Source organism: Larus michahellis, chromosome 13 (assembly GCF_964199755.1).
Source record: "Larus michahellis chromosome 13, bLarMic1.1, whole genome shotgun sequence".
Classification (NCBI taxonomy): domain Eukaryota; kingdom Metazoa; phylum Chordata; class Aves; order Charadriiformes; family Laridae; genus Larus; species Larus michahellis.
This window is the reverse complement of record NC_133908.1, coordinates 10979015-10992314: the sequence shown is the minus strand read 5'-3', so window position 1 is coordinate 10992314 and position 13300 is coordinate 10979015. Positions and strand designations below refer to the sequence as shown.

Sequence of the window (13300 nt, the reverse complement as noted above, 5' to 3'; positions counted from 1 at the left end):
ATCACACTGACAAATCCCTCTCCAGCCGGCAGAGATACGCAGGAGACCAAGATGTTCAGGGGGAAAAAAAAAAAAAAAAAAAAGAAAAAAAAAGAAAAAACAAAAAGAAAAAACTTTTTTTGCCTCTTTTTTCCTTGTTGCTACCCTCCCCCAAAAAATACATGTTTCCAGCCAACAAGGGCTGCAGGGATAAAATCACCTCGGAAAGCAGCCGGGGCTCGCAAAAACCTCGCACTTCACCTCCGTCGGCAAACGGCTGGCCACCTCTGGGCAACCGCAAAAGTGTATTCTCAGCCTCCAGCACTAAACAGCGTTTCTGTGTCGCCGGGCCAAGTCCCAGTTTTTTTTCAAAGCAACTTCTTTCTGCCGTGGCCTAGTTTAGCTCCCCAGACAAAACGCCACCAAAACAAAAGCAGCCCAGCAAGGGAAGGGGGGGGGGGGGGGGGGGTACTTACCTAGCAGCATCCCCGCATCACCTCCACTGCCTCCTGCATCTTTAGCAGCCACCCTCTCAACTTCAAAATAAATAAATAAAGAGAGGCCACACAGCCTTAAAACCAAGCTGGAAATGAAATGGAAAGCCTGTAATTATTTCTCAATGCTCCTGCCAGTCTCAGCCTATAAACACAGTGGATTACATAAGTCCACCCCTCCTGTTTTGAAGCCAAAAGTATGAGCTTTTCCTCCAGCTCTGGCAGCAAGTAATAATTCCTCGTCGGCATGGCAACGCTGGCTGGCTTCCAGCAGACAATGGGCGAGTTGAAATACTGCTACAGCCTTTTTATAGCTTAGCTCTGAAAAACCTCTAAAATATTAGCTATCTGATGGCTAACCCAACTCGACAACCTCTCTCCTCCTTTAACCGTTTCCTTCCTGCGCCGCCCAGCTGTACGGACCGCGGTCGCCGGGCAGTGGGGCAGGGGACTCCTCTTCCCGGGGACTGTTTCCCATTTAATGGATTTGTTGACTTCTCACCGGCACAGCATCTGCAGTGACTGCCACAGACTCGGCGCGATGTTTGGGGTTTTTTTTCCCGATTTGATTTCAGCCTGTTACTCAGCAGGTACTTTTGCTTGGCCGTGTTCGCCCCAGCAAGCTGCGCCCAAGGTTCTGCTCTCAGCTAGCCCAGCTCGAGAGGAAACAGACAGCAAAATAACACTTGTGCATGCAATTTTGTCATTGCCCTCCCGTGCGAGCACTGACGAGGGCTTCTGGGGCTCTGTGCGCGATTTGCAGAGCTGCAGGGAAGCAAGACACTTTACAAATCCTCTTTCAGCAAGTCCTGGGAGAACTAATCTGTCCTTTCAGGATGGCAGTGCAGGGATGTCCTGGAGAACCAACAGCACTCGAGACACCCTGTGGCAGTGTAGGGCAACCCACCCAGGCACAGTTTGGGCTTATTCTGCAGTTGAACGAGTTCAAAGCACTAATACACCCCAGCAAGACTCAGGACCAGCAGCGAAACTCAAATAGAGAAGGAGAAGACACTCAAGACATCATTCAAGTCAACAGTGTAGTGAAGATTGCTGAAGTTAAGGTGCCTTGTGATTGAGTTTCAACCAAATCCTACCCAAATGAGCAGCTAACACAAGCACGCAGCAGCTCCCAAGACCACGTGAAGTTAATACTTACCCTTAATACAAACACAAAGCTGCCCAGGATGACCCCACTACCTCCACACCGTGGCACAGACCCTGACCACCTGAAGGCCAGCAAGTCCATCACACCGGCCTCACGTACGCGTCCGAGCAGCAGCTCAGAGAGTGCCACTGCCATGTGCTGGCTCTGAGTAAAACTCACCCTGAGGGCTGGGAGATCCTCTGCAATTTGCTGCATTTTGCGAGTTAGCAAATACGCAACGAAAACAATAGGAATTAAAGACAAAATTAAAAAACAGCAGAGCCAAGGCCACCACAAAAATACAGTTAGCTCCCCTCTCAACGCTCAAAATAGTGCTGCCAGCGTTCACAATCCGGCTCCAAGTCTGGCAAGGGCTCTGTGAAACCCGAAGGCTCCTGCTCTGCATTGGTGGCTGGTGACTCTCCATGGCCAGCCCTCCACACGCGGGCAGCCCCTGAGATCTCAAGGAAAGGCTTGAATGCACAACCCATGGGAGCCTTTAACACTCGAAAAATCAAGAGGCAAACACAAAATGAACATTTCTTTCTAAATCTCATTAAGTTGGAGAGCACGATTATGATTTTTTTTTTTAATGTGCAAAGGTGATAACATTGCTTGGAGCTCTAGTTCAATTAATTATTTTATGGGCATAAACATATCAGGAGACATTAAATGCAAACCGTAAACGTTCCTCGGTACCTGGCAGGCTCGCAGCTGCTCAGCCTCTGCTAGGAGGCTGCACCTCCTAATGCCACAGAAGAGCCTAATTCTCACAGCAACTATCCCAAAAAGAGTCAAGCAATCATCTTAGCACAAATGAGAATGCAGCAAAACCTGGCAGATGCTGGTTCTTACAGCAAAGCCTCCGAGATAGCCATAAGTAGCAGTTGTTGCCTCCAATAATTGAATGCACACTGTGCTACCGCAGAGCCAGGTGAAGCCATGCCGGGGGAGAAATGCAGAACTGGCACAGAGCATCTGCCCGAGTCCCGGGAGCTGAGAATGGGCTGAAGTTAAGAGACATCACCTTCAGTCTCTTCACGCTGTTTTTCCAGATGAGAACTCAGGGACACGTGCCTGGAACGCTTGCATGTTCTAGGGGAGAATAATAATTTATTTTTTATTTTTAATGGCAAATTTTCTGGGTTCCACCCTAGTAAGTAACAGGCAACCAAGCCACAGGGAACTGAAACCTTGGAACTTGTGTAGGGATGGGATCTAGCCCTGCTCGGCTGAATGCTGCAGGTACAGGGTTACATTTCCTCCTTCCCTACTCCAGGGAAACCTCAGAGGGTCTTGGGGATACCCTCCTGAGCAGACCACGTTTGATCCTGGTCTCCTATGCTGTGCCCCAAAACCTCCTTCACAACTGGCTATTACCAAGATGACATCTAAGAACGTGGCTACAAAATACCTTCCCTCCAGCCTGAAAAGAAAAAAAAAAAACCAAAAAAAACCCAACACTATTTGGGAAAAACAAAGCTGATGTTTCCTCCTGGATGTAACGTACCACGTGAATGTGCCTGCAAAGATGTGGCACCTTCAAAGCGGGCATCGTGAGCCACAGGAAAGAGAAAATAATGCAGTCAGAGCTTAAACCTCCACAGAAACCTTGCTACCCTTACACAGACCAACCTCCCTTCTCCGAGCAAGGAACATCCCCACTACGACCTCAGACACGCAGATACGTGATCCAAGATGGGGAATAACAAGTTAGAACTACAAAGCCCCGCTGAAACTTTAAAATGGCATCACACTACACATGCTCTTCCAGCTTAAACCCTTAATTAAAGAGACTATTCTTTACAGCGCTGGAGCTGCTCCAACTCCCATTGTTAAATTTAAAATAAAACCCTGCAACCCCACAGCATCTGTAAGACATTAAAACATTCAATACTGACTTCTTTATTCAGCTTTAAGACATCATTTAATAATTTTTCCTGTCAAACCCCAAATCTAAGGATTTAAAGAAAATAACCAAGAGCACCTCTGACAGGATGCTTTTTTTTTTTTTAAATGAACCTTCTGCAACAATATCCTTGACCTTTAACAATTCAAAATTGATTGAAACCACTCGATCATGTACAGCCTCCAGACAGACTGCAAGACCAGGACACATTCAATGCTGGGTGTCAGGACAAAGCAGAATCTGTAGCACAGAAGCCAGCTCCAAATACATCCATTCATGCACAGGGACAAAACACGAAAGAAGGCAGATTTGACCACAGAAAATCACCACAAGCACAAGAAAATACATCAGAAAGCCAGTTTTGGCCATTGCTAATAAAGCTGGAACCACAAGCCAGAACCTTGCTGTTACAACTTCCATTATTCCAAAGTGGGTCTTCACTTCTGCTCTCTCTGGAGAAGGAGCCTCTTGCAGCCACTTACAGCTCCTCTACCACCACCCAGGTAGTGCCTGCGGGCTGGAAAGCACACGTCCAGCCACGGCAAGGGATCCAGACACAATGACGTTCCTGACAGGACCAGGAGAAGAACTTGGGCTGAACATCAGCCTCTGCAAAGTCAAAGGGAGCCTCCACTCACTGCACGGGGCGCAGGACTTCAAGCCCAGTCTCCAGGAACACCACCTGTCAGCAGCCTCTGAACACATCCTAGCAGACCGTGACAAACCTCCACATTTCCATAAAGCCCATATAACTTTAACAACACTGCTGGTATTCCTCCTGTAAGCAGTTTCATAGTCACAGAAACATTTTGGAGTGGCAGGTAGAAGAGGAGACGACCCAAAGACTAACAAATTAGAATGCAGTTCATGAAGCACAGAGGCATAAGGTTTCCCCTGCAACACAAAAGCATGGGAGAAGGTGACCTGGATGGAAGAGGTAGGGTCCATAGGACATGTGGACATGGCTGGATTCTGCTCTGCTGTGCCCCAAGGTGCGTCCCATCCTTGCGAGGAGCCTGACGGGGAGGGTACCAGGCCAGGGACAGGTTCCCACCAGCAAGCAGCCAGCTTACACACCAGTCAACTGCACAGTGACTTCCATCTCTGTTCGGGTGATAACATCTTATCTGGGCTACGCTGATGGGCACTCCTGCCTGCTCGCTCACAGCAACTCTGCTGCACCGAAAACATGAAAAGGGCAGCGAGGTTTGCAGAAAATCCCAGTAAGTTATCTCCAGCAGTTCCCACAGCTAATTAAGCCGCTCAGTCATGCATGCTTTAAAGTTCATAAAATTAAAAAAAAAAAAAAAAGACAAAAGTCACAAAAACAAATGCAAAAGCCTGACAATTAGTGGAAGCAGGTTTGTTTGATCAGCTCTCCCCCACCTGCCAAGTAATTCCGTGGCCACAGTAGCAAATCCCTGAGGCAGCTCAGTCCTGTGTGGTGACCCTACCACACAGCTCCCGCTCTCCTACACCCACCAGGGCTAAACCACCCTCTTCCTCCACAAGCCAGAGCCTTCAAAAATACACCCAGCCCCAGGTAAAATTACACACCAGGCATACCTGCCTCTACCAGCACAGCCTGCAGCAGAGAAAAAGCCTCTCATGGGCCAAGCCGCGTCTTTAGGACAAGGCTCCGACGTCAGAAAATGCTGCTAACACAGGCAAAACAAGGAAGCACGTGGCACGTTCACAGGAACCAAAAGTTGCTGGATGAAGAACACAAAGAAGGGAGGAGGCGTAAAAAGACGACTCATGCAAGGACCTGTGCAGAAGCTGGCATTCCCAGGCAGCACCACTCCAACTGCATCAAGAAGTCCAGCAGCAGAGCGTGTCCCGTGGACTTAATGAGCCCATGTCAGCAAAGCAGAACGAAGACGACGCACACCCAAACTGGCACATGGTAAGGAGCCATGAAAGGAGAAAATCTGCATTAGTAAGAAGACAGCTTAAAAGGAACAAAAAAAAACCCAAACCACCACCCAGAGGGGAGCAGGGGAAGTATTTCATCACGCCTTTTAGAGAAACAAATTAGAAGGAAAGGAAAACAAAATCAAGAATCTGATCCCAAGCCATGCTGTACCAGTAAGAGTCTTCTCTAATTGTTTCAGGGAGTTCTGGAGCGTGTCCTTGCCAAAGGCACTGCCTAGGCTATTTAAAAATATTTTTAAAAGCATCAAAAAACTAGTCATCTGAAAGACACACCGCTACAGTGTGCAGGACCCCAAGTATCTTCCTGAGACTTGGGAGAGCTGCAGAAAATGTAAGAGGCCACATGGACAATAGACCCTGCAAGCAAAGCAAGAATATGGTTAAGATATTCAATAGCTTAGTTACAAAACGTAGCAAATCCCAGAAAACCCGAGAAACCAGCTAGCTCAGGCTGGATGTGGAAACAGGAGGCAGGCGAGACCAGCGGAACTACAAAATCACTCTTGTGCAAGCCAAAAAACTAGGTACAGATTTGAGGACAAGCGTCCAGCCACCAACCAGCAGAAGTGGTAGCCACGGGGGTTTTGAAACACAGTTGAAACCCATAAGAAGTTTCCAATCCATTTTTTAATTCCGGAAAGGGTAAGTCCGTAGCCAACCAACCACACCAGTCCTCCTTCAGAGGATTCCACATTCCATTATTTGCAGTCTGAAACAGAAATATCCCATCAAGAAAAGAAAACAAACAAAAAAGCCAAGGAAGAGGGCTGTACCCTGGTCATGCAATTCAGATACTTCCCAAACACACACCACTGCTTTCTGTTTATTTTCAGCTGGAGCTTCCCCTCCACATCCACCTCCTCCCTCCTTCCACTTCCAAGCTGATATGCCATTTAAGATCTCCTATCTGATGGCTCTGCCCACTGCATCCTCGGCGTTTAAAATAAGCACGCTATGACAAACGCTGGGTAAACCCAGTTGCTATGAATACTGCAAAAGCAGAGTGGCTGAGGGGTATTGCAGACTAGTCATATGCTTCGATATTTTGTCCCCAAGAGCTCGGCCAATCCATTTAGCAACAGAGCAGGACTCTAATAATAGACACAAGGATACACAGGAGATAAATGTACACAAGACAAAAATAAACCCCGGCCTTGTTATAATTTTAATACAGGAGCTAAACTGGGAAATGATAAATGAAGACCGTTTCCACAGTCGAGTCGAGAGGAAAATTTAACTCCCAACGGCCCAAGAACAAACACACACATTAAAAACTGAATGGAGGACTTTCACAAAGCTCAAGGATTGGATGAGCATTACTTTTTAAATAAGTTTTTCATTATTCCAAATTACACCAAAAGACCCAACACTTTACTGTGTTCCGGGGCAGCCAGAAGCAGATTTTAAGTAACTGTGCTTGTTCTCAGACATCAAGCGCCTGCAGTTGTGGGGCCAACATCCATCTCAAAAAGTTGCTTTCAGCTCCCCGAAAGCAGTGTAGCTTCACGCCAGCTCATTTTGATCTCAGTCAGTGATCTCAAATTAAAGCTTTAATACACTCATACACAGCTATAAACTCCTACATACATTTTTCCTTTATGAGTTTTAGCCTGTCTCCAGTCTACATGGTTAACCACGCTCCCCTCACAGCCCCTGCCTTCGCTTTAGAAAACAACCTCTGGTGTTCAGTGAGATTAACTATTTCCCCATGGAAGTTATCTGAGGGATAACTTTTCCCCTCCCACACGGATACCCAGAGGAGCCTCAAAGATTTCACATCCTTAAGCCCTGTGTCATCGCGAGTTACACTTTTGTGCACACAAACATCTTCTGCATGATCAAACGAGGACACAGACGCAGGGGCTGTGGGCCAAAGGAGAGATCCTCTGATCTGACCACCGATCAGATGTCTCCAGCCCAAGGTTTCACCCAGCACCTCTCAGATGGTCCCAAAGCCTCCAGGCACAGGAACCACCACGTTCCTCAGCAATCTGCTGCATCATTCATCACCCTGCCTGTGCACCTGGCCCCTCCTATGTGTGACCCAGTACACAACCAGGAGCTCCTCAAAAGGAGCTCCAACTTAGCACAGAAGTGGCTTTGCAATTCTGGCCACGGTGGTGCCTCTCAAGGGGCAGGAGCTACCAGCAGCCAGGGTCCTACCACGTACAGCACGAAACAGAAGTGGCCACACCAGGGTGTCTGCAGTTACCTTCACCTTGACAAACTGGCTCCAGTTCCCAGGATGATACCAGTCAGCTCGCTCACATCCCTGGACACCTGAAGGGGGACTCCGAGCAGCCCTTTTATTTCTCCCATCCCATTCCCTCAAGCTCTGGCTTTGCAACTCAAGAGGCACAGGATCATTATTCAAGAGTGATTCGAGAACAGCCAGAGCAGATGTTTAACCACAATCAAGCCCTTCCTCTGCTGAATGACTGCTTGACCCTCTCCTCCCTTACAAGCCAGCCCTGTCTGTGGCTTCAAAGCTCATTAAACAGTCTGCCTGGGGGTTAACGACTACAGGAGCACCCCTCTTCAGGTGACTCTTGGATTGGAAGGAAGTCCATGCTGGCAGATCATTATCGAAAGCACGAAGGCATAAGGAACTGCTCAGAAACCCTGCCCCTATCACTAACTCGAGAACAGGTAACGATGCTTCTAGACAGTACCTAGACTCGGTCTTCTTTCAGTGAAGTAAGACTGGACCAGGCTGAATTTCATTGCATGCTTATCTCTGCTCAAACCATCCTACTAAAAAGGAGAAAACAGTCATGTTCCAGATGGGAGAGGCTTTTTATAGCAGCCATGGATATCTGGCACGGTTTGCTGAAGGTCTTTCATCATGCACACAAGGTATAATGCTATCTAGTAATCTGAGGAAACATCCATGGGTTTTTCAACCTCCTCTAGAAATTGAGATTCAACAGGAAACCACAAATACACCAGGCAATTAATTTTTCTTTACCAAATGTTTCCACTCATGTCGCAATTTTAACAGTAAGCAAACTATTTGGGTTCTTTCCAGTTCTTGTGCAACAATGTTCCTCATTTTTCATTTTATTTTTTAAATAATCTGTCTGAGATTTTTTTTTTTTAAAAAAAGAGTTTAAAACAAGTTAGGAAGTCAGTGTGAACAGAGCATACTCTCCCCGCTAAATATTTACCCCCCCCAGAGGTTTCCGTATCACATAGCAGAGAGTTTGTACAAACAATTAAGTAAAGAGTTTTCCCAGCCCAAGAAACAAGAGCAGAACGACATATCTACCGACGCTGGCAACGCCAAGCTATCTGAACCACATAAATAAAAGTCTCATTCAAACATTCCCCCCCCCGCCCCTCCCAGCACCATTCCAGGAGAACAAAGAAACATTAAGTCTTACTTTCCTGGTGTATATTTGATCAGACCTTCTGTTAACACAGTATGACAACAGCAATGAGGGGAAGAATATCACAGCTAAACAACCGTCTACCATTCCCCTTCCTTCTGCCGAGTCCTTGCTGACGCAAGGATGGAGCAGCTGCTGTCTGTTTTTAAACAGCTCCATATTTCATAAGAAGCTGCTGATTTCTGAAAGGACAGAAAACCCAGCCAATGGCTTACAAAATAAAAACCAAATGAAAGCAATTCAGGACACACTATTTAAACATCGTGTCCGTTTGCTCAGCTTCCTTCCAACATACCACTGCAGCTGAAATTCATAAGACGAGTTTGTCCTCTGTCTCAGCCTTCTCCGTTATCACCACGAGCACAACTTTTAAGTATTCATCTAAAACAGAGCACAGAGCTCTGAAAAATCCATCCCACGGCTCTAGATAAGAAATCTTGAAATATGGGAGAAAACAAACCTGTGTGTCCAGCTTGATGCAATCACAGAAACTACTTCTGCACCAAACAAACATTACTCTCCCCTAGGTGTGTTTTCTGCTGCTGAGGGACACTCTATCAACATTAAATGGCCATCTGGGATAGAAAGATTCTCCTTGAAGGACCTAGCCATACGTCTTGAACTTTTGAAAACTTACCAGCAGAAGATACATAGCTATTGACGTTTATTTATTTTTAAAGCAGAGTTGCATCAGATATCTGGGAAGCTGCTCATCACCACTGAAATTCCACACTCCGGTCATCTTAAAAACCTCCATCGTAGGATACAGGTCACTGTGTATTAGGACCTCAAAAGAAAGGAGCTTAAACCTTTTCTGTTCTGACTCCGCAGCTCTGACTTTGGCTGTTTAAAGCACTGGGTTATACCAGGCGAGTCCCTCCTGAGGGGCTCCAGGCGCCTGCTGACTCCTTTCTAGTTAATAGCTGCTGTAAGAATACTGCTTCTTCGGCTGTTTGTGTCACGTTGCTTAGCTTAGATAAGGACTTGGGGAAGGAGGGAGAAGAAGAGGACATGCAGGGGGAGGAGGATTTAAAAAGGGAAAAAAAAAAAAACCAAACGAAAAGGCTTTCATCTGCTCTAGTAATTAGCAGGTCATGCTGAAAATGATCAGCATCCCTTTAAAGCAACTGTGCATGAAATGTGGAGAGCTGCACTCAGGTCACTGCACCCATGCAAGTCGCTTAGTTGTATCAGTCACTAAGACCTTGTGGTTTTCTGAACTCCTCTGGCCAAGATCCTTCTACTCCCACGTTTCCACACCGGGAGGTGGCAGGTAACACGGCTCACCAATCCTGCCACTCAGCCACAAGGGCGGTGGGCATAAAGGTGCCAAGGGAAATCAAGGACTAATTAAAGGTTTGCAAAGGACCTTTAGTTCCTCTGATAAAGAAGCACAGGGAAACTTATTGCAAAGCATTTGCCGTTCCTGGAGAAAAACTGGGGGCAAGAGCCTCCAGTTCATCACTGGGAGGTTTTCCCAAGGAGACCAACACGGAAGAATCAGACTCTACCCTAAATATGACAAAGCTCTTCCATAATTCATCACCGTAGCTAGCATCCCAGGCACCTCTCTGCAATGCACATGTTGATTGAGGCAGAACAGCCTCCCCTCCCAAAATACACTGTGGGTCCCCAAGAGCCTTGCCCCTGTATCAGACAAGCTTGAATACTACACTGAAGATGCTGTCTGTGACTTCATACATAAGCCCTGGTGCAAAATGAACAGCAGAGAGAGGGAAAGAAAAAAAAAAGTTAACAAACCAGCAACAGAGCTCTGGTCATTTGGGCTCCCTCTCCTCCCCACATCTACTCTCACCTTCAGAAAAGCCAGCATTCATCTCCTGGAGGGGCAGGACCAGTTTTCCTGGAGCACAGGCCCTTTAATAGACCTGTCCTCCTCAAAAGAGGTGAAAAGATGGTTATGACAATCATAATTCTTCCTCTGATGTACTCGCATCCTTCTATTAAGGACACATTACCTCAAAGGTCAGTAATTGCCAGCCAGAGCCAGCTCTGCCTTGACAACCCATCTTCAAAATGCACCAAGTGTCTGACCGTGCCCAGGACAACAAGAGACTGTCCTCAACGTGCTGTCTGGAGAGAGAAGAATTTCCTTTGGTGGCCGTGATGGCTGTGTCTTCTCGAGCGTCTTTAATTTCAGCGGCTTTCCCTCACTTCAGAATCGTTCTTCCTCCTCAGCTTAATGGTTATCTCCAAACTGACACGCACCTTTGAAGAGCTGCCGTTTTAAAGAAGCCCGGGAAGATGGAAATTAAGAGACTGCTTTCAAATAAAGCAATGGGTTAACTCATCGTGTCCAGATTTACCAGACGTGCTGCCAGGCCCCAATGCTTTACAAAGGCAGGAGCAACTCCCCAGGCACACAGCGAGACAGGAAGGACAGGGGACAGTCCCTATGATATCCGTGTGGCACAGGGACCAAGGAAAAAGCACCAGGGCTGGTCCAGGAGGGCAGGAGCAAAGCAGAAACCTTTTGTAGGAAGGGAAAAAAAAAAAGAGTCCAACATATAAGCAGCAGAGACTGAAATCAGCCAAACTCCCACCATACATCTCAGTAAAATAACGAACAACATCACTGAAACGGTCACAAGAGCATCAAGAAGGAGCCAAAGCAAACTGAAGTGTAAAACGCATTCCTCTGTGGCACCAACATATTCACCTGAGAAAGGGGAATCTTCCTCCAAGAGAGCAGTGTGGAGTATCTCAATGACAAACCTACAGCAATTATTAGAAAGGCATCATCCATACATAATTTTGAATTTAATTTAATTAGGCACCCTGCTAACTTCATTACTTATTTAACCGGACTGCTCATTCAATTTACGTTACTTCTGTTTCAGATAACTGCTCTGGGCCCCACCTCAGTGGGAAAGGCACTGGAGGACGCGTTTGGGAAGCGGCTCAGCACAGGCTGTAGCCCCAAGCCCACGCTCCCCTGACACGCGGCACCACCCCTGGGACCGATGTATTTAACGTATCTTAGGTTTTATGCCTTCCTTTTTTCCCCCTGAATGCAGGAAAGCCCAGAGGAGCTCAAGGAGGAGAAATGGGGGGGGGGGGGGATTCATTCCCCCCACCCGCAAAAGCATATTAATCATTGTTAATGACTGTGCATCCAAGTCAATGCAGCAGCCTCCTACACTGCTGTCAGATACTTCTTTTTGACCTGAGAAATACCCAAAAATTATATTCTGTGGGGTTTGGGGATACATATATCAGAGAACTTCACTCATTATCCAAGAGCATCCTTATGAAATTGTCATCTCCAGTGCATGACACACCAGTTCAGGACAGAAATCAAACAAGGTCTCACGCTAACAACTGCTCTTGCAACACTTTCTGGGGCCAGGGAGGTCAGGAGCCTGAAGCTGAACCTTTCACACCAAATCAAACCCAGGAACGGAGGATCCGTCTCCCCAAAGCCCCACGCTGGCCAGCGCGTGCATCCTCCTTCATACCCCTTCAGACAGCCGCTTCCCTCCCAGTCTGCCAGCCCTGCCTTTTCCCAGTCAACTCCAGGAGTCCCCTCGGAGGACTGAGTCAGAAGTCTCCATTCCCCACCAGATCAGAAGGGAAGCAGCACCATGGCTGAAAAATTAAAAAGAGGAAACGGCACCTCAAGCAGAGCCCCAAAATAGCCTGCAGTAGGCAGGAAGATACCTCAGCCTTCGACAGCAAAGTTTGTCTCAGAAAATTCAAATGTTTTTATATAAAAAGAGCCATGATTGACAGGAGTAAGAGAGTGTGAAATGGTATAGACACTAGCTTGAAATTAGGTAATCCTCTGTTGTGAGTTGTTGTTTTTTGTTTGGGGTTTGGTGTGTTTTTGTTTGGTTTGGTTTTTTGGTTGTTTGGGGTTTTTTGTTTGTTTTGGTTTTTTGTTTTGTTTTTTTGTTTTTGTTTTTTTAAATTCCTTCTTCAGTTCAACATTTCTGCTTTAAATCAAGGTGCTCTGAATGTCCTGAGCAACCATTAAGAAGAGGCGAATGAAAAGCTGGAGAGCAGCACAGACCCAGGAACGCGCCAGGGCTCCCTTCCATCCCCTGTGCCACAGCCCTGCCAGCGCAGAGACTGTGCTGCTAACCGCTGTGCGGGCGAGCTGCTTGCACATCCAGGAACGAACAGCATCCACTCGTGCGGTGTCTTGGAGACAACATTGTGGCATCCATTTTTCACGCTCCAAATTAACTCCAGACCCACAGATAATTTAGGGCTTAGGAGTTCAACAAGTTCAACGTAATTTTCTCCAGCCAACACGTGGGCCTTGTCCAAAGCATCCTAAGTTGGGAGGAGCAGCCTTACGAACAGACCATTCCCCGCTTGTGCGCTTTGGGATCTGCCACGTTAATAGAAGAGATACAGATCTACGGGTAGCATTTTTTACTCCGAGGTTACCTGGTAAACAAAAAGACTGAAATGACTGCCA

General features: G+C 46.9%; 1 protein-coding gene across 25 annotated transcripts in view; it reads right to left on the bottom strand.

The window, feature by feature from the left end:
- Window positions 1-13300, bottom strand: part of NCOR2 (nuclear receptor corepressor 2) — a 253248-nt gene that overhangs the window by 200186 nt on the left and 39762 nt on the right. For 3 of the 25 annotated variants that reach the window (XM_074606452.1, XM_074606458.1, XM_074606461.1), the window contains exon 1: window positions 456-674. The exons of 21 other annotated variants lie outside the window; for them this stretch is intronic. The gene's annotated coding sequence lies outside the window, so the exon portion shown is untranslated. Of the gene's footprint in view, window positions 1-455; window positions 885-13300 lie in introns of those variants that run through there. One more of the 25 variants, XM_074606454.1, reaches the window with a different exon arrangement.